Below are 27,915 nucleotides of genomic sequence, written 5' to 3' on the forward strand. Positions count from 1 at the left end.
ATTAAAGGAGCTGCAGGAATATCTGGCAAGTACTGGCTGTGTGGTACATGTGACAACAATCTCCCGTATTCTTCATATGTCTGGGCTATGGGGTAGAGTGGCAAGATGAAAGCCTTTTCTTACAAAGAAAAACATCCAAGCCAGGCTGCATTTTGCAAAAACACATCTGAAGTCTCCCAAAAGCATGTGGGGAAAAGGTGTTATGGCCTGATGAAACCAAGGCTGAACTTTTTGGCCATAATTCCAAAAGATATGTTTGGCGCATAAACAACACTGCACATCATCAAAAGAACACCATGCCCACAGTGAAGCATGGTGGTGGCAGCATCATGCCAAGGGGCTGTTTTTCTTCAGCTGGAACTGGGACCTTAGTTAACCCCTTCCCGACCGCAATCTGTATATATACGTGATAGCTGCACATACCCCGTGCAGCTACCACGTATATATACGTTCTGGCAGCTCTTTAATCCAAGCGCTGCAAAGCGCTTGGATTAAAGCTTCTGCCCCTGCCCTGCTGCTGTCACGGACAGCATACAGTGCAGTAATGCCGGCAAGGGACCAATCAGAGTGGCCCCTTGCCGGCAATCGATCCGATTGGTTAGTCTGTGCAGACTAACCAATCGGATCGCGGCAGTGTTAAAATGCCGGTTTCAGGCTCTGATCTGCGCTCTGCAGATCAGAGCCTGAAATCAGTGTCCTTGCAGCCCCCCATCTGTGCAGCCCCCCGCCCCCGATCTGTGCGTGCAGACACTTACCCCCCTGCCCCGATCTGTGCAGGCCCATCTGTGCCCCCTCCGTCTGTTCCTAGTGCTGCGGCACTGCCCCCTCCTTGAGTCTGCCCCCTGCTGCCTTGTCATACCTCCCTCCCCCCCCTCCCCCTTCCAGCGCTGACCCCCGTCTGCCCCCCTGCTGTTTGATGGCGGCGGCTCCATTCCTGAGCCGCCGCCATCATCAGAGTGTCAGCTCTATGCTGACACTCTGCTGTAAATTCTGTGACCCCATAGATGCTGCGGCAGCGGCATCTATGGGGTTAATAGAGGGAGGGGGCTCCCTCTCTCCACCATCGGGGCTGCTGCGCTGCGATGGCAGCCCCGATGGTTGCCCTGGCAACCGGACGCTTTGCAAAAGCATCCGCTGTTGCCACCTACAGGGCATCTGAATGTATTACACTTTGCAATGCAAGAGCATTGCAAAGTATAGTACAGCCATCAGCCCCACTGGATCTTCATGATCCAAGAGGGACTTGATAAAAAAAAATAAAAGTAAAAATTATTTAATAAAAATGTAAAATAAAAAATAAATAAAAAATTCCTATAAAAAATTAAAAATTAAAAAACTACACATATTAGGTATCACCGCGTCCGTAACGACCGTCTCTATAAAGATATCACATGATAGACCCCGTCCGATAAACACCATAAAAAATAAAAAATAAAAACTGTGTAAAAAAAAGCCATTTTTGTCACCTTACATCACAAAAGTGCAACAGCAAGCGATCAAAAAGGCGTTTGACCACCAAAATAGTATCAATCAAACCGTCACCTCGTCCCACAAAAAATGATACCCTATTTAAGACAATCGCCCAAAAAATAAAAAAGCTTTGGCTCTCAGACTATAGAGACACTAAAACATCATTTTTTTGGTTTCAGAAATGCTATTATTGTGTAAAACTTAAATAAATAAGAAAAAGTATACATATTAGGTATTGCCACGTCCGTAACGATCTTCTCTATAAAACTATCACATGACCTAACTCCTCAGATGAACGCTGTAAAAATAAATAAATGAAAACTGTTCCAAAACAGCCAATTTTTGGGTCACCTTGCCCCATAAAGTGTAATAATGAATGATCAAAAAATCCTATGTACGCAAAAATGGTACCAATATAAACCTCCACACTTTCTGCAAAAAACGAGCCCCTGCACAAGACGATGGGCAGAAAAATAAAAAACATATGGCGTTCAGAAAACCAATCCAGAACAATCTGCCTTCCAAAAACTGGATGGCATTCCTTTCCTTCTGCGCCCTGCCGTGTGCCCGTACAGCAGTTTACGACCACATGTGGGGTGTTTATGTAAACCGCGGAATCAGGGTAATAAATATTGAGTTTTGTTTGGCTGTTAACTCTCAATGTGTTAAAGAAAAAAAAATTATAAAATGGAAAATCTGCCAAAAAAGTGCAATTTAGAAATTTCATCTCCATTTTCCTTTAATTCTTGTGGAACGCCTAAAGGGTTAACAAAGTTTATAAAATCAGTTTTGCGTAACATGAGGGGTGTAGTTTCTACAATGGGGTCATTTATGGGGGGTTTCCACTATGTAAGCCCCACAAAGTGACTTCAGACCTGAACTGGTCCTTCAAAAGTGGGTTTTGGAAATTTTCTTAAAAATTGTAAGAATTGCTTCTAAACTTCTAAGCCTTGTAACGTCCTAAAATAAAAAAAATACATTTCAAAAATGATGCCAACATAAAGTAGACATATGGGGAATGTTAAGTAATGAATATTTTATTAGGTATGACTTTCTGTTTTAGAAGCAGAGAAATTGAAATTTGGAAAATTGTGAATTTTTCCAACTTTTGGGTAAATTTGGGATTTTTTCATAAATAAAGGCGAAATATATTGACTCAAATATATGACTATCATGAAGTACAATGTGTCACGAGAAAACAATCTCAGAATGGTGTGGATAAGTAAAAGTGTTCCAAAGCTATTACCACATAAAGTGACGCATGTCAGATTTGTAAATTTTGACCTGGACACTGGGGCATCAATGACCCTTGGTCATGAAAGGGTTAAGCTAGAGGAAATAATGAACAGTTCCAAATACTAGTCAATATTGGCACAAAACCTTCAGGATTCTGCTAGAAAGCTGAACATGAAGAGGAACTTCATCTTTCAGCATGACAACGACTCAAAGCATACATCCAAATCAACAAAGGAATGGCTTAACCAGAAGAAGATTAAAGTTTTCGAATGTCCCAGCCAGAGCCCAGACCTGAATCTGAATGAAAATCTGTGGGGTGATCTGAAGAGGGCTGTGCACAGGAGATGCCCTCGCAATCTGACAGATTTGGAGTGTTTTTGCAAAGAAGAGTGGGCAAATTTTGCCAAGTCAAAATGTGCCATGCTAATAGACTCATACCCAAAAAGACTGAGTGCTGTAATAAAATCAAAAGATGCTTCAACAAAGTATTAGTTTATGCAACCATATTATTTTTTTCTTCCCTCCACCTAAAAGATTTCCGTTTGTTTTTCAATTGAGTTGTACAGTTTATAGGTCACATTAAAGGTGGAAAAAGTTCTGAATTTATCTGATTTATCTTTGTCTCATCACAGAAACCTGACATTTTAACAGGGGTGTGTAGACTTTTTATATCCACTGTAGATAGATAGATAGACAGACATTTGTGGGATCATTTATCAAACTGGTAACTAATTAGCAACCAATTAGATTCCACCTTTCATTTTCAAAAGGAGCTGTCAAAAATGAAAGGTGGAATCTGACTGGTTACTTTTGGGCAACTAAGCCACTTCTACTTTACACCAGTTTGATAAATGACCCCACTGTTTTTAACTTACAGTTTCTGATGGAAAATACTGATGTGTGAACTTGGCCTTACTGGCGAGCATGAGTCCTATGCTACGTTCTAATTCCAGGCCCTCTGCTGTGTAAATCTATGTTCACCCTTGGATACATACTGTAGATGTATCTTTTGATATCGGCACAGACATCATGCTTCTCTCATACTCCTTCTGCTCATCAGAGTTATTACCGCCTTCACAATCTAATCAGTATGCTATAATGAGTGCAGCCATGCAGGTGTCCTCAGGCGGACCCTGGCGCAAAGAGCAGTGGGTGCAGCGATGCTTCTCTTCAGCTGGCTCCCTAGACTCCTAGGCTCCTATTTTTAGACCGCTTCCCTTAATGAGCCCGCTAGCGCCGCCTCTCCGCCTGGGGTCACAGCTGATTTTTAATGAGCCCCAAACAAATTAATGATTCAACAACAAGTCTTATAGAAAGACAAGTGAGCACCCTGAGGGATTCAGAAGGAGGGCACGCAGGCGACTGGCAGATATTAATATGGAAATATCAGGCTACTTGTCTATTATCCCATACAGACACTTGGCAATATTATCTACGGTCAGATTTCTTCTTGCAGGACGGAGCCCTTTAACCATTCGGCTACCGGTTTTTGCATTTTCATTTTTCTTCCCTATGTTCATTGAGCCATAACATTTTTATTTTTCTAGTCACATAGCTGTATGAGGGCTTATTTTTTGCGGGACAGGTTGTACTTTCTAATGCCACCATTAATTATGGCATAAAATGTAGTGGGAAGCGGTAAAAAAAATTGCAAATGGGGTGGAATTGGAAAAAGATATGCAATTCCTCCACCCTTTTAGGAGTTTTGTTCCCACTACGTTCTGTTTACGGCAAAACTGACCCATGTCCTTTATTTTCTGGGTCAGTATGATTACAACGATACCATATATATATATATATATATATATATATAGGTTTTTGTATGTCTAAATAGTGTAAAAAATGTATTTAAATTTAAACCATATTCTGACCCCCATAACTTTTTTATACTTATGTCTACTGAGCTGTTTAGGTGTTTGTTTTTTGAGGAGACTTTTTGATCACATTTTATAAAAAAAATTTGGGTAAGAGAAGCAATGAAAAAATGGAAAATTGCCCATTCTTGACCCTTTTTTCCGTTACTCGACGTATTGGATTTTTTAAATATATTTTAATAGTATGGACATGTTTGGTCATGATGATACCCATGATGTTTTTATTTATTGTTATTTAGGTATTTCTTTTTTAATTATACGGAACGGAGGGTGATTTAAATTTTTATATTTTTTAACATTTTTAAAAAAAAATTGTGATGATTTTGAAGCTCATATATAAGCCTATAAATAATGTTTTTTAATTTTTGATTTTTTTCTATCGGGGTTTTTTAAAATTACATTTAAACTAGAAGTTGCTCATTTCTTTTCCTGGCCCGCCATCTGGTGGCCAAAATAAGAATTTCAGCATGAACACTTACAGCCTCGTCAGCGAGGCTCAACGTGTTCAGCGCAACTACCTGAAGCCCTCATTGGCCGCACGGGGCACGAGATGAAGTGATCTCACTGGTAACTAAATGGTTAAACTAGACCATTGGTAAATGTGCCTTAACTGCTAGGGGAAAAGATGATTTCAGATTATGAATATTTTACTCCACGAAATATGAAACTCTGTAATTATGATATTTGCTGCACAGAATGTCCACCATAAGTTCCTTTTTTCTAATACAGAGCTCCAAATCCACTGCACTAGGGTCACTCGTCACAGCATACAATGTACTAAGAAGTTGGACAAAAAATTCCAAATAGAGTGAAATTGGAAAAAACTATTACAATATCACATTTATATTGTTTTTCTTGTACTTTAATACTTAAAAAAAAATTATGTTTTCCTTTTATCACCATTTTCTGAACTCCATAACTTTTTTATACTGTATTTATGGCTACAGAGCTGTGTAAAGGGCTCATTCTTCGTAGGGGAAATTTGTAGTTTTTTATTGATATCATACTGTAGTGTGTATGCAATTTCTATGACTCTTTATTCAATTTTTCCGTGGAGGGAAGTGACACAAAAATGTTGTTCACTGTATGGGATAAAAAATTTTTTGATTTTAATAGTATAAGCATTTTGAGGTGCAGTGATGCCCATAATTTTTTTTTTTATTATGGGGAAATGGGGGAGATAATTAGAATTATAATTTTTTTATATTTTGAAATGCTTTTTCACATTTTTTTTACTTTTTTTAGTTAACATAGATGCCTATAAAAAGCAATTATTAGATTGTTTCTCCAATACATTGCCATGAACAGCTATTGCAATTTATTGCAGATTTGTTATGTTCTTATAGAGCCCTGCCAACTGCAGAGCTCTATGGGAACTACAACTGTAAAAGTCCTGGTTTCTTCAGAGACCAGGGCTTTCAAATACAATCAACATCTCCCCTGATCTCGAAACAGGGGAGGTGTTCTGGCCCCAGGACCGCAGTGTGGCAGGCCAGGAAAGCCACTTCAGATGTTGTGGTCACAATTCAACATGGCACCTGAGGGGTTAAAAGTTTTTTTTCAAGACTTTTGTACTGATGACGTATACTTCAGATAGGTCATGAGTATCTGATAGGTGGGGGTTCAACACCCACTGACCAGCTGTTTGAGAAAGCACCAGCACCCACAGTAGTCCTGTGACCTGTGCTGTCCATTTGATAGCGGCTGTGCTTGGTATCACAGCTCAGCCCCAATCACTGTGGTTGAGCTGCATCTAGGCTCTGTGACCAATCACTGTGATGTCATATGGCAGGGACGGCCAACCTGTGGCTCTCCAGCTGTTGTAAAACTACAATTCCCACCATGCCCTGCTGTAGGCTGATAGCTGTAGGCAGTCTTTGCATGCTGGGAGTTGTAGTTTTGTAACAGATGGAGAACCGCAGGTTGGCCGTCACTGTCATATGGCCTAGGGAAAGCCGTTGTACTACTGCGAGCGATGGTGCCTTCTAAAACAGCTGATCACGGGTCTCCCAGGTGTTGGACCCCCACCAATCAGATACTCATGATTTATCTGCAAGTCATCAGTTGAAAAAACAGATACTGATCTTCCAGCCAATTGTGCTTTGGAGATCAGTACTGATGGCTTGATCCCAAGTGGAGTGCACACTCAAGTTAAAATGGCCATGGAGAGATTATCCTAACCTCAATATATTGCACGGCAGGGGAATGCCTGTATTAAGTTAGTTCCTAAACTCCCTCTAGTGGTGGTGCAGGAAGACAGAATTCTATTATGCAACCATGACTGTCAAGAAAGTATGTACTAAAATGAGTGCTGCAAAAGGAATATAAAATATCTAAATCCCAGAAGCTTAGTTCAGTATGACACCAAAGCCAAATTCTACTTGCAATATAGAAGTTACCATAATCATGTGAACTCAGGATTCTACATGAGATTATAAATTTGTGCTTCTGAGTAAGAAGGGAGCTACAAGTGACTGCAAGCCTCACCCATGGAGGTGATATACAGTATGGGCTTTTATTCGATGTATCACCCCTCTTACCAATCAGATATGATATGTGATCTCGGACTCTTATATATAGTTTTCTTTTCTCTACTTAAAAGTGGTAACAACATAAGAGGACTCTTTTATCAAAGACGGGCATTTTTTATATCCCTTGCAATGCCGGAGGGTGCACCTAATTAATGCGGAGCACAGGCCTCATCATCAGGTAGGTGCATCCTCAGGCAGTCCGTGCGCCTTGATTGAAATCTACTCCAGCTGATAACTGGAGATTTAATTTGTCATTTATGCCGATGGCCCTGCGGACACCATGCCGCCATGACTCCTCCTTTTCATAAAGCGGCAATATTGCGTAGAAACGATGCTTGTGCTTAACATTAGACATAATGGTGTTCAAAATGTCACAAATTGGGGGTAATGCAACTTTTTAATGGCAGTTTCTGGTGTAGGGGGTCATAATAACTGACCCCAAGGAGTTTCTCTTCTAAGCTATACCTGAATCATTTCGGGACTGTTATTGAATTAAATGTGATTTCTCTAAATCCTCTTGTTTTTGTCTAGCAAAATGGACCTCATAGAGGGTGGGGCTGCTGCAAATATGTCCGAAAGACTCCACATATAGGTGAGGCTTAAAAATAGCCTGCCAGTGGGAATTCAAATGTTGGGAGGTATGCAAATGTTTACCGTACCTGTAATTGCGGAGTCAATTAAGTCACACCAAGCACTCAAAATCCCAGCTTCTGTTTACTTTTGCTTAAATTTGGAGAAATTGACATCACAATTGTAACCTCCTATATCCTTGCATCTTATGACGGTAGGTAATTTCTCTCACTGTTGTGGTATACTCCGCCTTGTGACAATCTTGATAGCTGAGATCTGAGATACAGGTACACACAGCTCCCGGTAATAATAGCAATGTTTATTATCAGTTGCTTCCCTATAATTATAAAGTTACAGTGTCGCCAACGCTTTCCAGTAATGATTCCACTGCAAGCAAACACTTATCTAATTGCTGCTGTCACTGTTCCCTCCGGAGAATTCACTATTTGCCAACAAAAGTGCACACTCATCTGTTGTTACTGTTATGTATCAGGGACAAATCACAAGAGCAGTATTTCTTGTATTTTATGTATATTTTATGTGTTTTTTATGTTTCTGACCCTCCCCCCAAAAAAATCAGCTGTTCAAGCAGTAGCGCCCGGCCTTGTCTAGGCTCACCAAGCACAGTGCCATACACTGTATAGCGACCATGTGTCTCACCTCAAACATTGGTGGCATTTGGCTAGGATATGCCACCAGTATCAGATAAGTGCAGGTGGAACCGCCTATCTCTCGAACAGAGCGCCCAAAGTGAAGGAGAGCGCACCACGAATGCAAGGCCCATTTATTTCTATCGGAGTGCCCCAAATAGCTAAGCTAGCTGTCTTTTTTTGGCTCTACCATAGAAATGAATGGAGGACATGCGTAGTGCGTTCTTGTCCACTTTTGGAGCTCCATTTCTAGAGATTTGTGTGCGTTCCAGAGGTAGGACCCACACATATCTGACATACGGTAGGTATAAATGGGTCCACAGTTAAATTAGGTGGAGTGACCACCGCTACTGGTTCAATGATATCTCATAGCAGTAGTGCTTTTTGAGATGGATATGGGTTTGGTTTTAACCACTTTACAGAAGCCAATTACTAAATATATAAATATCCCAATATATATATATATATATATATATATATATATATATATACACTTAAAAACTCATGCCAGATAAGATATAAATACTGATGGGTGACCACCCAGAAAATGTAATAATCCACATGATGCTGGATGGAAGGAATTTAACAGAACATAAATCTTAAGGGGGTTGCCCCATGAACCCCTAATTAAATCCAGACCATAAGTGTAATTATTTGGATATTTAAAAAACTGTTTGTATCCACTATTAGGAATAGCGCTAATAAAGCGTGACCTATTCCTTCTATTGAATAACCTATCTGTGTCCACCACAGTAAATGTTGTGAGGTGGACACACATGCTCAATCTTGCCTCTCTCTGCTCTCCAGGTATTTAGAGGGATCACTGGTGTGGTGAGTGGGCTGCTTCAGAAGTTGCAGGGTCTTTTCTGCTTCTCAAAGGAGATTCTGAGCAAGTGATAAAAGAGTGAGATGCCATTACTGTAATTGCTGAGGTGGACACAGAAAAGCTGTCCAATCAAAACAACAGGTGGCGCTATATCAGTGTTATTCTGGGCAGATAGGAGCTGTTTTAATAAGTTAAATGAAAAATTGTTTATAATTATAGTCTGGATTTAACTATAAACAATATTTTTGTGGGCTAACCTTTTTTTTAACACAAAAAGCCATGATGATCCACCTTCATATTAATCCTTTAACATGCATGGCATATCCACTGAATTTGCAATAAATGCTTGATCAATGTGAATCCCACTTCTGGACCCCTCAACTATCTGGAGAACAGGGTCCGGTGACCCCTATTAGCAGATGCATGCCACAGTAGTTAGTGGTGAAGTGGTCACCTATGAACACAGCCCTTTCCACTTAAGTCAACAGGGGTTATGGGAAGAGACAAGTTAAGGGGTAGTACTGCCCACACTGCAAGCAAGAATTCTTTATTTTCTCATGTAGAGGCACAGCACTCTTAGCAGTCACTTTAAAGGGAACCTGTAATGTGGATATTTGATTATAATCTAACTAATTATATACAATCATTAACTAATAAAAAGTGCCTTAGATGTATTCACTTACTGGTGTGACAGATGGTTACCTCATAATATACACACAAAGATGCCGCATGCTAATGAGCTGATTGGAGTCCGGCGTGAGGTCATCAAGTCCAGCGTATATTTAATTCAGAACTATGGCCACTCCCCTGCCCACCTGCTGCTGATTCATATGAAAACAAACTGTCAATCAGCAGCAGGTCGGCGGGGAGAGTCAGGAGCTCATGAATATTCATGACTCATCATTATCAGCTGGAGCTTTTCAATACAAGATGTTGGCAGATTGACTGGGTCAATTAAAGAAAGTGACCCAGCATTTTGCTAAGAGAATCAGTCACTTATTTATGTTGCCCTTAGTTAGGACACCATACAACTGGTGACAGGTTCCCTTTAAGTGGTATATAAGCATAATTGTTACACACTCTAGAAGCTTAATGATTTCTCTCATACTTGATATACTGTAAATACACTGGAACAACAGAACATAGTTACATAGGCTGAACTAAGACACAAGTACACTAAGTTCAGCCTTTCTCAAGGAATTATACAGCATTGTTAGATTAGATAAGTATCTCATCCTATTTTAAATGCTGACATAGTATCTACTATTACTAACTCTTGGGGTAGGGCAAAGGGTCCTTGTCTGTACTCATGTCTAATTTGCTTTCCTCCACACATAATGGATATCTCTTGGTCCTTTGTAAAGTCCTTGAAACACATACATTTCAGGTTGTATTTCAGAAAAACTCACAGGGGAGAATTTATTATTCCCTTTGCAGCAGTAAACTGGAGTCAAAAAGTTGCACATTTTTACTTCAGCACCCTTTGGACTAAGGCTACTTTCACACTAGCGTTTTTTGCGGATCCGTCATGGATCTGCAAAAACACTTCCGTTACAATAATACAAATGCATGCATCCGTCATGAACGGATCCGGTTGTATTATGTCTTCTATAGCCATGACGGATCCGTCATGAACACATTGAAAGTCAATGGGGTACGGATCCGTTTTCAATTGTGTCAGAGAAAACGTATCCATCCCCATTGACGTACATTGTGTGTCAGGACGGATCCATCTTGCTCTGCACCACATCGCGGACAGAAAAACGCTGCTTGCAACCAAACGGAGCGGAATGCATTCTGGTGCATTCGGTTTCGTTCAGTTCAGTTTTGTCCCCATTGACAATAAATGGGGACAAAACTGAAGCGTTTTCTTCCGTTATTGAGATCCTATGACAGGTCTCAATAGCGGAATTGAAAACGATAATGTGAAAGTAGCTTTTTCCCAAACCACCAGTACTGCTATAGGACCAAGGAAGGCTACCCCCTACCACAGCATGCCCCACCTAGACACTGTTTCCTAGGGTTATCGTCTCTTCTACTTCATCATGGAAAGCAACCAGTTCATCTAAGGTCTACAGTCAAGGCAAATCATTGCTCTATACAGCTCCCTCTCCTCATGAAACCAGCGATATTGTAGATCAAATGGTCTTTCAGGAAGATGCAGTACCCCAGACCTGGAGGTATCTGCAAATTGTTTGTTTTTATTAGTATTAATGTCATATTATGTTCTATGTATCTGACATATGCTTCAGCAATTAACATGTATGGTTGGCATTAGGAATGGAACTTGTCATTCCATTCCTCTATTCTTGGTGGGAGTTGGTTGGCACAACTTCCTGCCAAGAGAGGGAGCTCTATGAGATTTCTAACGAGAAATCCGTTAGCAAGACAGGAGTGAGGGAGCACATCCATCTGCTCCTGCGCCAAGGTTATGTTTATGAAGATCACTACCCCATGGAGGCCACCAGAAGATCTGCAAGCTACAGCTTTTACAGTCAGCAGAGTGATCGGCACTATTCAAAATCTGCTGCAGGTAAGGGGATAGCAAGTTAAGACACCCCTCACCACAGTTCAGGACAGGCACACTCCATTTTGCAAGTGGATACCTATATCCACAAGTGCCAGCTTATTGCTGTTAGCAATGGGAAATCAGGAGAGATAGAAGGACTACTCTAGAGTTCTATTGTCTGCCATTTTGCCTGCCATCATACCTTAACATCTGGGGATAGACACATTGCACCTTGTACAGACGACAGTTGGATATAATGTAACTCATTCTCTGAACTCAGTAAAGAAAAACATTTGTGGTTCTTCTACATCTGCTTGATTTCTTTACATCACATCAAACCCTAGATAGTGACGGCCAGAGAGAGTACACTGTGACACATATTATCAGGGCCACTACCACTCCCATCCTCTGCTCCGGCTCCTCAGTGTGTCGCTGGAATGACACAATGTACCATTTACTGGCATAATTAAGGTGTATTGTATGTAACTCCCAATGCTGGGTCTTATCTCAGGATTTAGGGGGTACTAAATGTAAAATATCGAATATTGACTTATAGGATAGCTACCTTACATCTGGTGGAATCAGAGGCAGAGCTTGCTAAGAACTTATTTGCATACCATCTTCCCAAGTCTTATCTCATTCATTATGAACCATGTAAATAACGTAACTTTTCTAGTAGTGTTACATTGTATCCCTTTCATTCGTGCCGCTCAGTGGTTTCTATGGGGTTTCCAGGGAGGTTCTGGATGTCCACTTAGACAATCATCATCCGGCTCATTATCTGGGATCTGTATCCACTATTAGCAGTGTCTTTTACAGGCACAGATTGGGGGCTTGTGTTTCCAGAGCTTACCATCTGTTCGTAGTGACTATCTTGGCTCCCGACCATCTTTATACCTCTCTCGACCTGCTCCGTCTGTTGCGCTAAGTGTCTGCCAGGTTCCACTAGATCAGTGTTCATGCTGCTGACATCTACTTGCTGCATTGTATTCACAATGGGGAACTTGTCACTTCCAGCAGGAAGCAGATGATTCAGGCAGGACTTACACTGGTGATTAACGAATAGAGACTCTCCACGCAGGGACTGAATTATGAGGACCATTTTATAATATGTGGTATACTGTAATCACTGCTGTCAATCATTGTCACCAGACACATTTGTACTTCTTTTAATTGAGTTTTTATCCCACTACAGCTATATTCACACACAGCAGAATTGTTGCAAACATTTCTGTGACCGTCCCATGTATCTGATTGGAGCTGGCAGAAATTGAAGTGCTGGCCACCAAAACAACTCTACTCAGAAGAATGGATGAGGAATAAGGTGTAACTGCCTAGATATGGTTAAATATCAGCAATATCCATAATGTGCTCGGAAGCTGTCTTACATTTAGAACTGGCGTTGGATGTGCCGAAGTCATGGAGAGGCCTGCGCCTCTTTATAACTTCAGCTTATCCACAGCCAGTTTAGGGCTTTATTAAGATCAGCGTCTAAAACACCGGTTAATAAATGTGCCTCTAAGTGTATACTAGCTTTATTGTCTGGTAGGGAGTCCATAACTTTTGGAGCCCATCTCTTTCGACTCTAGGGAATGAGCCAGAACCAAGGTGGAAATACCAATAGTAGGCCACATTTTGAAACCACTAGTTGCTGTGGCAGACCAATAGTCAATCCCGTAGAGGAATCGAGCCACATGTGTAGATGAAAGCGTTGCGACAGAGAATGAGTCTCAGCAGACAGGTATAAGACTCAGCCAGATCCCACCTGTGATGGGTCAAGGCCCTTTTATTTAAACACCTTCCAACAGGGTGTAACCTTTAACCCCTTCCTGACACATGACGTAATAGTACTATCACATCATGGTGATCGGACGGGCACCGGAGCGGTGCACTCCCGATCACAGCAGGGGCCTGCAGTCCCTGATAGCCAGGCCCCTGCTGTATCCTCTGGCATCACTGTAAAAGCCGATGCCGGCGGATTAACCACTTCTATGCCGCGGTCAGCGCTGACCGCAGCATAGAAAGTATTTGTGGCAGGTGAGGGAGCCCACCGGGTCCTCAGGCTGCTGTGGTGGGGACCCCATGGGTGAGAGAGCATCCCGATGCCTTTTTTTCTACTGCCAATATTAATTGCGGGTTTAAGGACTGCTACTAATGAGTGCTTCCATTGCGGAGCGCTTAATTAATGCTTCCTTTACCTCCCCCCCTCGCACACTTGCGTTAATTAAAAAAATTAATTACCTCCTCCATTTGCTCTCGCTGTAGGGAACGCTCCCGGCTGACTGGATGTGCAGGACCTGCGAGACATCATCACGCTGGAGCGCAGGTCCTGTCCAGAGCTTCCAGTCAGCAGAGAGCGTTCCAAGCGGCGTGAGCAAATGGAGGAGATAAGTGGGGTTTTTGTGTTCTTTTTTCCCCCCAGAAGTAGAGAAGGGGGCACAAATGGGGGGGGGGGTTATTATTCTAACGGGGGGCACTAAAGGGGGGCATTATTTTCACCGTAGGCACTAATGGGGGCAATATTCTAACTGGAGGCACTAATGGGGGGGCATTATTCTTACTGGGGGCACTAACGAGGGCAATATTCTTACTGGGGGCATTAATGAGGGCATTATTCTTACTGGGGGCACTAATTAGGGCATTATTCTAACTGGGAGAACTAATGGGGGGGCATTATTCTAACTGGGGGCATTAATGGAACATTATTCTAACTTGGGGGCACTAAAAGGGTCATTATTTTTACTGGGGGGCACTAATGGAGCCATTACTCTTACTGGGGGGCATTGATTCCGGTAGGCACTAATGGGGCCATTACTTTTACTGGGGGCCATTAATTCCGGGGTGCACTAATGGGGGCATTACTATTACTGGGGGGCACTAACGGGGGCATTAATATTACAGGGGGCAGTATTAATTCTGGGGGGCACTAATAGGGGCATTACTATTACTGGGAGCACTAATGAGGGCAATATTAATGCTGGGGGGTACTAATGGGGTCATTATTAACGCTGGGGGGCACTAATGGGGGCATTAATATTAGGGCTCATGTACCATGACTGTGTGGTGGTCAGGCCTGTATTGCTGCCCGTAAACAGCGGGTCCACAAAATACAGACCCTGGCCGTGGGAGATACGGTGAAGTGCTGAATGGAGGCACGGATCAGAACCACACGGAAGCATTACAGAGTGCTTCCATAGTATTTCTATCCGTGCCTCCGCACTGCAAAAAAGTAGTTCTTGCACTCCTTTTTTGCGGTGTGGACCGTCGGATGCGGATCGTGGACCCCATTCAAGTAAATGGCCGACACACGGTCGTGGGCATGAACCCTTATTGCGAGCCACAGTATGACAGCGACTTAACACCCTGTGTTAAGCCACGCCTCCACAACCACAACCCCTTTGGGGTGTGGCTTAACTTGGCGGGAAAGGTGGCAACCCTAATTACTATACAGATGTATTGTAATGCATTACAGAGGGGATCAGACCCCCAAAAGTTGAAGTCCCATAGTGGGACAGAAATAAAGTTTAAAAAAAAAGTTAAAAAATGTGTTTTTCACAAAAAAAATTTAGTTTCAAGTAAAAAAAGAAAAAGATTTCTTAATAAAAATTAGAAAAGAAAAAAAAAACACATATATTAGGTATCACTGTGTCTATAAGGACTGTCTCTATAAATATATCACATGATCCCCCCCATCCGATAAACACTGTAAAAAAATATATAAAAACTGTGTCAAAACGCCATTTTTGTCACCTTACATAACAAAAAGTGCAACACCAAGCGATCAAAAAGGTGTATGCCCACAAAATAGTACTAATCGCCCCAAAAAAATAATATAGCTCTCAGAATATGGAGACACTAAGACATAATTTTTTTTGTTTAAAAAATGCTATTGTGTTAAAGTGAAATAAATAAAAAAGTTGACATATTAGGTATCGCCATGTCTGTAACAACCAGTTTTCTAAAAATATCACATGACCTAACCTCTCAGGTGAACACCGTAAAAAAAATAATAATATAAAAACAGTGCCAAAAAAAGCTATTTTTTGCACCTTACTTCACAAAAATTGCAACACCAAGCAATCAGAAAGGCGTATGCCCGGGAAAATCAACCCATCACCTCATCCCACAAAAAATGAGACCCTACCTAAGATAATTGCCCAAAAAATAAAAATAAACTATGACTCTGGAGACACTTAAATATGATTTATTTTTGTTTCAAAAATGCTATTATTGTGTAAAACTTTAAAAAAAAATAAGAAAAAGTATACATATTAGCTATTGCCACATCCGTAACGACCATCTCTATAAAAATATCATGACGTAACCCCTCAGGTGAAATTTGTAGAAATAAATAAATAAAAGCTGTGCCAAAACAACCAATTTTTTGGTCACCTTTCCTCATAAAGTGTAATAATGTACCCAAAAATGGTACTAATAAAACGTCAACTTTTTCCTGCAAAAAACTAGCCCCTGCACAAGATAATCGGCAGAAAAATATAAAAACTATGACATTCAGAATATGGAGACACAAAAACATAATTTTTTTTCAAAAATGTTTATTATGTAAAACTGAAACAAAGAAAGTAGACATATTTTATATCATCTCGTCTGTAACAACCTGCTCTATAAACATATCACATGATCTAACCTGTCAGATGAACGTTGTAAAAAACAAAAAATAAAAAACAGCCATTTTTTGGTTACCTTGCCTCACAAAAAACATAATATAGAGCAATTAAAAATAATATGTACTCTAAAATAGTACCAATAAAACTGTCACCTTATCCAGTAGTTTCCAAAATGGGGTCACTTTTTGGGCTTTAAATGGGACATGGTGTCTAAAAACCATTCTAGCAAAATCTGCCTTCCAAAACCATATGGTGCTCCTTTCCTTCTGCGCCCTGCCGTGTGCCCTTACATCAGTTTACGACAACATATGGCGTGTTTCTGTAAACCGCAGAATCAGGGTAATAAATATAGAGTTTTGTTTGGCTGTTAACCCTTGATGTGTTAAAGAAAAAAAAATATTAAAAATGGAAAATCTGCCAAAAAAGTGAAATTTAGAAATTCCATCTCCCTTTTCCTTTAATTCTTGTAAAATATCTAAAGGGTTTACAAAGTTTCTAAAAATCTGTATTGAATAACTTGAGGGGTGTAGTTTCTACAATGGGGTTATGTATGGGGGGTTTATACTACATAAGCCCACAAAGTACTTGAGAACTGATTCTTAAAAAGTGGGTTTTGGAAATGTTCTTAAAAATTTTAAGAATTGCTTCTAAAATTCTTAGCCTTCTAACGTCCTAAAAAAAAAAATATGACATTTACAAAATGATTCCAACATAAAGTAGACATATGGGAAATGTTAAGTAATAAATATTTTATGAGGTATCATTTTATGTTTTGTAAGTGGAGAAATGTAAATTTTGAAAATTGAAACTTTTTTCAAAATTTTGGGTAAATTTGCGATTTTTTCATAAATAAAGGTGAAATATATTGACTAAAATTTATGATTGTCATGAAGTACAATGTGTCACAAGAAAACAATGTGAGAATGGCTTGGATAAGTAAAAGTGTTCCAAAGTTATTACCACATCAAGTGACACATTTCAGATTTGCAAAAAATGGCCTGGGCAGGAGGGAGAAAACATGGTTTACAAATATTCCAACAATGCCTTCTGAATGGTACACAAATAAGACTTCTAATTGGCCAGAACTGAATCCATCCATTGGTTGGTTAATATTCTATGAGCTCTCTCTCCCTCCCTTAACGGGTTAATGCTAAAAGTTACTGAAACTGTGTTTTTACAAAATGCACACTGGCTATTTAGCGCGTACACAGCTTATCTTATCTTAACGCATGGTTGCTAACTTCTATAGGTTTTAAGAAAGTCATTGCCATCTTCTTACTGCGCACTTTAGAAATTAAACACAATAATTCTGTATTGAACAAGAGTCTCTAAGATGGCTGCTAGAGGAAAGCTGGAGACTTCTTTATGACTAGTGGAATTTCTAGTCTTGGATGAATTCTAGATCATTAATTGGCAATATATTATATACAAAAATATTGGCAATAGGTGGCAATTCTATTTTCTATGCAAAAAAATCTCCTTTGTCTGAACAAAATGAATATTTGGAATTGCATCCTATTACTGACATAATGGCTGATCGCCTACAGCAGTTCCAATCAGCATGACTGCCCCGGGGGTGAAATAAATGGGATGCTTTGAGAAATATGATGTGTCCTGTTAAGCAGACAGTTCTGAGATGTGTGGTGAGAGATGAAAAAAAGAATGCACATAACTGACACCTCTGACAGAATCTGTTTGGCACCACAGACTTCCATATTAAAGAAAAACCCAAAAACATTAAAGGGAACCTGTCATCAACTTAATGCTGACCTCACCGAAGGCAGCATAAAATAGTGTCACTCATGAGCCAAAAGTAAGAGGTTGCTGAGAACCAGCATCATAACCATTTCAGCCAGGGCCTTGAAAAGAGTCAAATCTACCTGAGAAGAGTCCTGGTTATTCCTAATCTCCTGCTCTCCCGCCCATCTGCTAATGATTGGCAGTTCTCTCCTAGAGAGAAAGAGAGAAAACTAGGTAGAAGACTGTCAGTCATCAGCAGGTGGGCGAGGAGAGCAGGAGATTATGAATAACCATGACTCTTCTCAGGTGGCCGGGACTCTTCTCCAGGCTCAGGCTGCAATGACTGTAATGTTGGTTCTCAGCAACCACTTACTTTTAACTTATAAATGACAGACCGCTGAAATCAACTCACCTGTCTCTTCTTTATGCTGCCGTTAGTATGGGCAGTAAAAAGTTGATGTCAGGTTCCCTTTAATGTGTAGAGCTTTTCTACAGGATGGCACACAGTGTAAATTTTATACATTTTGGGGAAGATTTATCAAACTGGTGTAAAGGAAAACTGGCTTAGTTGCCCATAGCAACCATTCAGATGACACCTTCCATTTTCCAAAGGAGCACTGTAAAATGAAAGGTGGAATCTGATTGGTTGCTATTGGCATATAAGCCAGTTCTACTTTACACCAGTTTTCGTAAAGCCCCCGCTTTGTATCCTGAGAAATTGCAGTCTTTGATGAAATTCAAGAAAGTTAAAGGGGTTGTTCAGCTTGTATTAAGTGATGGCCTATTCCTTAGGATAGGCCATTAATAGCTGATCGGCGGTGGTCGAGCACCATTGATTTCAATGGGAGCAGTGCTGTAGTAACAAGCTCCCTCCACCACAAGACTGACAGAGCTGGGTAAGCTCTGGTACCAACTTCTGATGACAGAGCTACACTCGAACAGCTGATCAGCGGAGGTGCAGGGTGTCAAATCCACATCAATCAACTAAAGGACAGCCCATCCCTTATTAAAGGCTAGACAACCCCTTTAAGGGTGGACACATTTTTTAGTGGTTATAGGATATAACCACTTTCAGCCCCAAAATACACATTCATGACATCCTATAGGCCTTGTCTAACCCAGTGGGATGGGGGAGAGTACCATCGGGAAAATAAGTAAAATTATATTTGAACTGATAGATCTGGTTATTTACCCAGTTTTTATATTAAGGCAGAAGCTCTGCAGTTATACTCTAAATTCATTCTTCCTGCCTGTCTCCAAGGGAACACGTACCAGAGCCACAAAAATGGGAGCAGGTTCAAGTGTAAACCTCTTTTCTGGCTCCCAGCAGAGGGACTGAATAAGGCTCATTCATCACAGGACGAATTGAAATGTTGGGGGAGTATGGAAAGGAAATGAGCTCTAGAGAACTCAGCACCCCAACCTACAACACAATAACTGCTGCTAGCTGACCAAAAATATTTATCTCCTCTATAGGGTGTTTTTGGACCGCTGTAGCCATTGGGACAATAATGAGAGTTCCTGCCATCTAATCGATGTCCATCTAATAATTCAGAAAATCCACTAATCTTGTACTTGTTTGTAGCAGAAAGCAGCTAGACAACTTTCTAATAGATTATGGGGAGAATGTACGGTATCCTGCACCACAGAATTCTGGCTTCAAAAATTTGCTAAGTAGGGTTTGCGACCTATTTATGCATCTATTTTGAGGCATTTTCCATTTTTATTCCACTTACTCCAGTTTTGAAAAGTGGGTAGAAAGTGGGCATGGTTATCCTGTCGAGCTAATTTAAGCCAGATTTATCAACTGCAACATTTTAAAAATTTGCAAAACTAGTAAAGTAAAGGGGTGGTGCAACAGTAGAGTAACATTTTAACACAGAATTGAAAGGCCTCATGCACATGACTGTATCCATTTGGCAGTCCACAAACCACGGATACTGGCCATGTGCATGCCACAAATTTCTCTCTCCCTTCACTATAATTTCCTGTTCTTGTTTGCAAAACGGATAAGAATAAGATATGTTCAATAATTTGTGGAACAGTTACACAAATGAAGACAGCACACAGATGACATCCATGTGCTGTCTGAATTTTTTGCAGACCCACAAAAATTAACGAGTGTGATCCACCAAAAAATATGGATCGGACACGGACCAAAACTATGGTTACGACTAGTCAGGCGGCACTGCGTGAAGGTATGTGTGCACGGTTATCGGACGTCACTCCGGATGCTTAAATGAAGGAAGAGACCGGCACTCCTTGGTACTGCAATGCTGCTCACATTGCTTTGATAAAGGCACTTGCATGTGTCGAAACGCGAGTCACCTCTTCTATGAGTGGGGAATAAACCTGATATAATTGCAGTACCAAGGAGTGACGGTCTCTTCCTTTATTTAACGGACCAAAAATATGTGCATAAGACCTTGTACCTCCAATAATAAAACAACATTTCGTAATTGAAAAGTATGTTTGAATATAGCAAACTTTGTAATATATCTTATTCAAGTAAATGGCTTCTATCTGCTTTTATCAGGCTGATTTAATTTCTCCTACTTTTAACATTTTGGAGAAAGGAGGGAGGAGGAGCTGGATGTGACACAAATTTCTTAGCTCTTCTACATTTAGCTCTACTATATGTAGTAGGATAAAGCTGGGCATATATATTCAATAGCTGTTCGGCCGACTACTATCTCTTCCAACTCCCTAACAATTCATCTATACACATTCACATTTGGCTCGGGAGCGGAGAAAGCTCACCCCATAGAATACAAAAGGATTGGCCTAAGATATTCATTTTGCCCAGTCCTTCTTTCCCCCGACATCATTTGTCAGGGGAGAGTTAGGAGCTCTCCATACACATTATAGTGTTGGCCATTTTCAGCATAATGTGTATGCCTTTAGGCTCTGCCACTGTTCACACTAGAGTAATAAATCACTTACTACCTGGCAGCACCCTCTCTCCATAGACTTTTATATATTAGGCTTGAAACAGAGACTACCAGAGCTAAGAGGCTGAGTGAAGGGAAAAAAGAACAAATCTGCCTGAGAAGCCCATGAGGAAGCATCATTCTTTAATAAGATATATTACAAAGTTTCTTATATACACCTGTACTATTCATTTATAAAAACTTGTTTATAACAGTTTAAAGGTATATGAAATCTATCAATGTGTGACATTTGATACATTTGATTAAAGCTACAGCATTGCAGATTCCAGCAAAACTGACTTTAAAAATTCCCCTCATAATAACTCCCCCACTTTATGTTTCAGTTTCCAGTCTATGACCTGCTTGTTAGCAAGTTTACATCCAAACCTATTACTTCTCACACATAAAAGTTTGTTGTGAATGTTTTGAGTCCTGAAACATTTTACCTGCACCTTTACCCACACTGATACCTTTCAACACAAGCTCAGGACAGAGGTTTGCTATGGTGTTTTGGGAAAAAGGGCCTAATCAGGGTTTTATTCAATGCATGGAGTACGTTGAAAAGTTCTGTACTTACAAATTCTGCAATATTAGCAACCAAGAGAAGAAGAAACAGAACAATGGAGGCCTCCACCAACCATCTCATCTGACACCTAACATGGATAAATAGTAGGGATGGTGAAGAAGTTCTAGAAACTTTTGAGCCCAAATATGGTTTATGTTTAATGTGAAATATGGCCCCAAACATGAATCAGTTTAACCCTTTCAGCTTAATGTCTATTAGTGATGATTAGAAAGCTGTGAAGTTATAATATGGAGCAGGCTTCCATTTTCAGCGGTTGGTGTGGCTTGAATGGAGGGAGACAGTAAACAACTGGTAGAAGGTTCCTTCCAAATGACAACACAGTGGTAGAGGTCAAAGACTCTAAGCTGATATGTCCAGCTGGTCAGGAAAACACAGGTACATGCTGTCTATTAATATCGCCACAATCCTATTAAAGCATGCACAAAGGATCCAGACTAAGGGCCCAACTCATCACCGCACATGGAGAAAATTTTAACCATTCAGTCAACCTACATATAAACACAATCATTCAAGACAATGGACTAGATGTATAGATGTATATAATTATATGCAGAAGATGCCCAGGTTATACCACCATGGTCCATATCACTATATACAAGAAGATACATAATGTATACCATCTGAACATATATAATTATATAAAGAAGATGCCCAGGTTATACCAGCATGGTCCATATCACTATATACAAGAAGATGTATAACTTATACCATCTGTACATAAATAATTATTTACAAAAAATACCCAGGTTATACCAGCATGGTCCATATCACTATATACAAGAAGATGTATAACTTATACCAGCTGTACTTATATAATTATATATAGGAGATGCCCAGGTTATACCAGCATGGTCCATATCACTATATACAAGAAGATGTATAACTTATACCAGCTGTACATATATAACTATATACAGAAGATGCCCAGGTTATACCAGCATGGTCCATATCACTATATACTGTACTATACAAGAAGATGTATAACTTATACCAGCTGTTTATATCTAACTATGTACAGACGATCCTAAGGTTATACCAGTATGATCTGTATCACTATAGATAAGATGTATAACTTATACCAGATGTACATATATATTTATATACAGAAGATGCCCTGGTTATATCAGCATGCTCCACTTCACTATATATAAGATGATGTATAACTTATACCAGATGTATATATATATATATATATATATATATATTAATATGTATATAATTATATACAGAAGATGCCTGGGTTATACCAGTATGGTCCAAATCACTGTGTACAAGAAGATGTATAACTTATACCAGCTGTACATATATAATTATATACAGAAGATGCCTGGGTTATACCAGCATGGTCCAGAGCACTATATAAAATAAGATGTATAACTTATACCAGCTGTACATATATAATTATATACAGAATATACCCATGTTATACCAGCATGGTCCATATCACTATGTACAAGAAGATGTATAGCTTATACCAACTGTACATATATTATTATATACAGAAGATGCCCAGGTTATACCAGCATGGTCCATATCACTATATGAAAGAAGATTTATAACTTATATAATATGTACATACATAATTATATACAGATGTCCAGGTTATACCAGCATTGTCCATATCACTATATACAAGAAGACATGTAACTTATACCAGCTGTACATATATAATTATATAACAAGAAGATGCCCAGGTTATATCAGCATGGTCCATATTACTATATGCAAGAAGATGTATAACTTATACCATCTGCATACATATAATTATATACAGAACATTCCCAGGTTATACCCGCATGATCCATATCACTATGTACAAGAAGATGTATACCTTATACCAGCTGTACATATATAATTATATACAGGAGATACCCAGGTTATACCAGCGTGCTCTATATCACTATATAGAAAATGCATAATGTATACCAGCTGTACATATATAATTATATACAGAAAATGCCCAGGTTATACCAGCATGGTCCATATCACTATATACAAGAAGACAGATAATTTATTCCAGGTGTACATATATAATTGTATACAGAAGATACTTATGTTATACCAGTATGGTCCATATCACTATGGGCAAGGAGATGCATAACTTATACCAGCTGTTTATATCTAACTATATAGAGACGATCCCAAGGTTATACCAGTATGATCTGTATCACTATAGATAAGATGTATACCATCTGTACATATATAATTATATACAGAAAATACCCAGGTTATGCCAGCATGGTCCATATCACTATATACAAGAAGATGTATATCTTATACCAGCTGTACATATATAATTATATACAAAAGAAACCCAGGTTATACCAGTATGCTTCATATCACTATATACAAGGAAATGTATAACTTATACCCGCTGTACATATATAATTATATACAGACGATACTCATGTTATACCAGCATGCTCCATATCACTAAAAACAAGAAGAAAAATAACTTACACCAGCTGTACATACATAATTATATACAGAAGATGCCCAGGTTATACCAACATGGTCCATATCACTATATACAAGAAGATGTATAACTTATACCAGCTGTACATATACAATTGTATACAGAAGATGCCCAGGTTATACCAGCATGGCCTATATATATATATATATATATATATATATATAAAATGTATAATTTATCCTGATTGCACATATATATACTTATATACCACAAGATGAACATTATACAAGCATGGTTCATATAACTACATTTAATATTTACTGTATATCTTATTCTAGCCATAGGCCTGTAATTATTAGAAACACTATGAGATGATAGATGTTGCCCCAATTGGACTAGAACTTGAGCTCCCAGTGCTACATGGAGTGCTGATTAAAGCATTGTGCATGGACCCATTAGAGGAGTAGCAGTACCGCTGGCACTCACCTTATAACACTAGGGGAAGTTAAAAGGAATCTGCTAAACTGCTCACAGCACTAGGTACAGTAGGTTCTGAGGAGAGCAGGATAAATATACCATGCGTAGACCTTTTATTATCAGGAGTAGAGTGATTATGTGGTTTTGTTCTGCTCCTTCAAATGCACTGGGGGTGGAGCTTCACTGTGAAATGCCCTCTGCATTAAAGGGGCTGTCTACTATTTTTATATTGATGTCCTATCTTAAGGCAATCAATCTTAAAAGGTTAAAAGGTGCATGTAAGATGACAATATAGCATTTTCTAATAGAGCCTTTGTTGATATTCTGCACCATTTGCTATATTTCATAAGCCGTGTCCCCTTGTTGGGCAAATCTTCTGTGCTGTCTGGGTAGATGTCATGTCCAAAAGATGATGGTTGATGGAGGGTCACATCACTGAATGTCCTCAATTCTAACACAATACAGTGCACTACACCCCCAACAGAACAAGTGCGGATGACATGTGCAATATATTGGACTGGAGAAGATTGAGTGATTCCATCAGCAGCCATTTTATGTACAGGAGCTCTGTGGAACAAGGGGATATGAAATATAGAAAATGGTGCAGAATTTCAACAAAGACTATATTAGTAAGTGCCATATAATCATCTTATAAACACACTGATCAAAAGTGATCAGAAAGTTGCCAACCCCTTTAAGGATCATAATGGGCCATCAATTTCAGATCAACAGTGGTCTGACAGCCCATTCCCTGCCAGTAAGCTGTTCCAGAGTCACTTCAACACTGGAAGTACACAGCTCCATACTGGGCGGAGTTGTGTTTAGGTTCAGCGCCTACTCCAGGCACCAGAGATACTCATGGCCAACTAATTGGTGTGGTTGGAGGTTGTCAGACACCAGCAGATCTGATCTGATATTGATGGCCTATCCTGAGAATAAGCCATCAATATCAAAATACTGGGTAACCACTTTAAGCTGCTTCAGAGCACTTCCATCTGCTGTGAGTGACAGCTGTAGTATCCAACCAGGAGACAGCTCTCTCTCAATAGAGAGACCAGAGTGTACTTCACGGTCAAGCACCACCTCTTGGGCACTTGCAGGATCAGTGTCTGGAAGAATGGAACACTGATCAGCAGTGGCTACAACAGGTGTCTCTCTCTGGAGTACCTGTGCAATACCTTATTTTGCCTGTGGTGGCGCTGCAGCAAAATTAAACACTTGTTTCCAAAGATCAATGCAGTAGTTTTTCTTAAAGGAATTTAAAAAGTAGACAACCTCTTCAAACAACCCATGGTGTTTACTTCCGTAGTATGTTAAAAACCTCTTGCATGAAATCATCAGCCCTTGCCCTCTCAAATTAGCAGCCTCTCCCCCTCTGCCTCACTGTCCTTTGAAATGTTGTGGGCAGGTTTCAATAAGTGCAAGCAGTCCTTCTATTGTACTCATGGTAAATCCACATGCCCTCCAGTTTTTTATTTCTTTTTTTTTTCTTCAATGTGATTTCCTCAGATTTTATTCATACAAATTTAAATATTGCATACATAGCAATAAGATTTTTTTATTATGTTTTTTTAATGAAAAATATTGTTTTAGTCAGGGAAATAATAGCAAGAAATTAAATTAATAATAAACAATTTTAAAAAATTATAATATATTAATATATTTAAATATACTATTAGTAATATATTATTATTAATAGCAATTATTAAAAGTATTAATACTACTAATAAAATAATAATAATAATAATAATAACAACAATAATATAGTCTGTTTTTTAAGAGAAACTGAAGATTAGTGCACCAGATCATTATATACACAAGTCTGTCTAACATTCTAATATTATGGGGTCTCCTCAGATCTCAGGAGAATAGGGGGTGGGGTCCACAGTACACATATTCACATCAGCAGCCATGAAACAGAAACTCATCTATGACTGTACTGGAAAAGTTGGTTCCAGCAAATAATTTCAAGGTGCACCCCTGTTATGTGCTGCTCCCCTCATAATATACCTTTCAAAATCTTAGTTATATAAAGAATAGCAGAGGTGATTGGTATAAAGGGTCTGTCAATAGAAATAGTGAAGATTTGTCAGTGCAGAGGGTCCATGGATTGGCATAGCAGGAGGGCATTAGTGTAGAGGGACTGTAGGTTGGAATAGCATACAGTCCTTAGTACAAAGACTCTGTGATTTGAAATAGCTGGTTAGTATGTGGATTGGAATAGCAGAGGATCGTTCCTATTCACGGTCTGCTTGTTGGAATATTAGAGGGTCATTTGTATAAAGGGTCTGTAGGTTGGAATAGCAGAAGAACATTTGTGTAGAGGTTTTGTGGGTTGGAATAGCAGAGGGACATTAGTATAGAGGGTCTGTATGTTGGAATAGCAGAGGGACATAAGTCTAGAGGATCTGTAGTTTGGAATAGCAGAGGGACATACGTCTAGAGGGTCTGAAGGTTGGAATAGCAGAGGGACATAAGTGTAGAGGGTCTGAAGTTTGGAATAGCAGAGGGACATAAGTGTAGAGGGTCTGTAGGTTGGAATAGCAGAGGGACATAAGTCTAGAGGGTCTGTAGTTTGGAATAGCAGAGGGACATAAGTCTAGAGGGTCTGTAGTTTGGAATAGCAGAGGGACATACGTCTAGAGGGTCTGAAGGTTGGAATAGCAGAGGGACATAAGTGTAGAGGGTCTGTAGGTTGGAATAGCAGAGGGACATAAGTGTAGAGGGTCTGTAGGTTGGAATAGCAGAGGGACATAAGTGTAGAGGGTCTGTAGGTTGGAATAGTAGAGGGACATTAGTGTTGAGATTCGGAGGCTTGATGCTCTGTCTTTGGTGCTGAAGCCTTGGAGGACAGTAGAAAGTCACTTACTTTAATGCCTCTGTCACCCCAGCTTCTGTCCTTCTCCCTCTGTTTCTCCTTTCTCCTGGTTTCTTGTTAATCTCCTGCCTGGGTAGGAATCTTAAGCACAGTCCCAATGCCTTCTATGCACTTTGCTCCTAGTCTCTTTTGTGTTGGTCTTTCTTGCAGGCAGTGATTTGTCAGGTTTTCTCCAGGATCTGTGCTTGTCCCTGGGATTCAAAGTTCTTGTGAGTTCCTCCTGTCTCCGCCTGTTGGTGTGTGTGCACTGATGTGTCTGCTGAGGACCAGGGAGTGGGTAGACACAGGCAGGGGGACGGTATGTGTGAGTGTGTGACACAGCCTGGGAAGCTCTGCATAATAAAGAAGGACCCTCAATCTAGGACAATTCTCCACCCTGGTCCTGTGGGTTGTGCTTTGGAGGTGAATTGCATTCCAAATCTAGAAAAGTAACAAATCACTGTATCCATATAAATACAATATGAAAGAATTATCAATGAACTTGCATTTATTAAGGCTAATACAGACATTGAGGTGAAAGGACACAGACTAAAGGAGATGTAGAAATGAATAACACAAGCACAAAGAGGAAGGGAGGCAGTAACAGAAACATAG

General features: G+C 39.8%; 1 protein-coding gene across 1 annotated transcript in view; it reads right to left on the minus strand.

Moving 5' to 3' along the window:
- PTN (pleiotrophin) overlaps positions 1-27,627 on the minus strand; it is a 94,688-nt gene extending 67,061 nt beyond the window's left edge. Inside the window, exon 1 of the mRNA XM_044277909.1 lies at positions 27,313-27,627. The gene's annotated coding sequence lies outside the window, so the exon portion shown is untranslated. The remainder of the gene's footprint in view (positions 1-27,312) is intronic.
- Positions 27,628-27,915: the final 288 nt, after the last annotated feature.

The sequence above is a fragment of the Bufo gargarizans genome, chromosome 2 (assembly GCF_014858855.1).
Source record: "Bufo gargarizans isolate SCDJY-AF-19 chromosome 2, ASM1485885v1, whole genome shotgun sequence".
In the NCBI taxonomy this organism is placed as follows: Eukaryota; Metazoa; Chordata; class Amphibia; order Anura; family Bufonidae; genus Bufo; species Bufo gargarizans.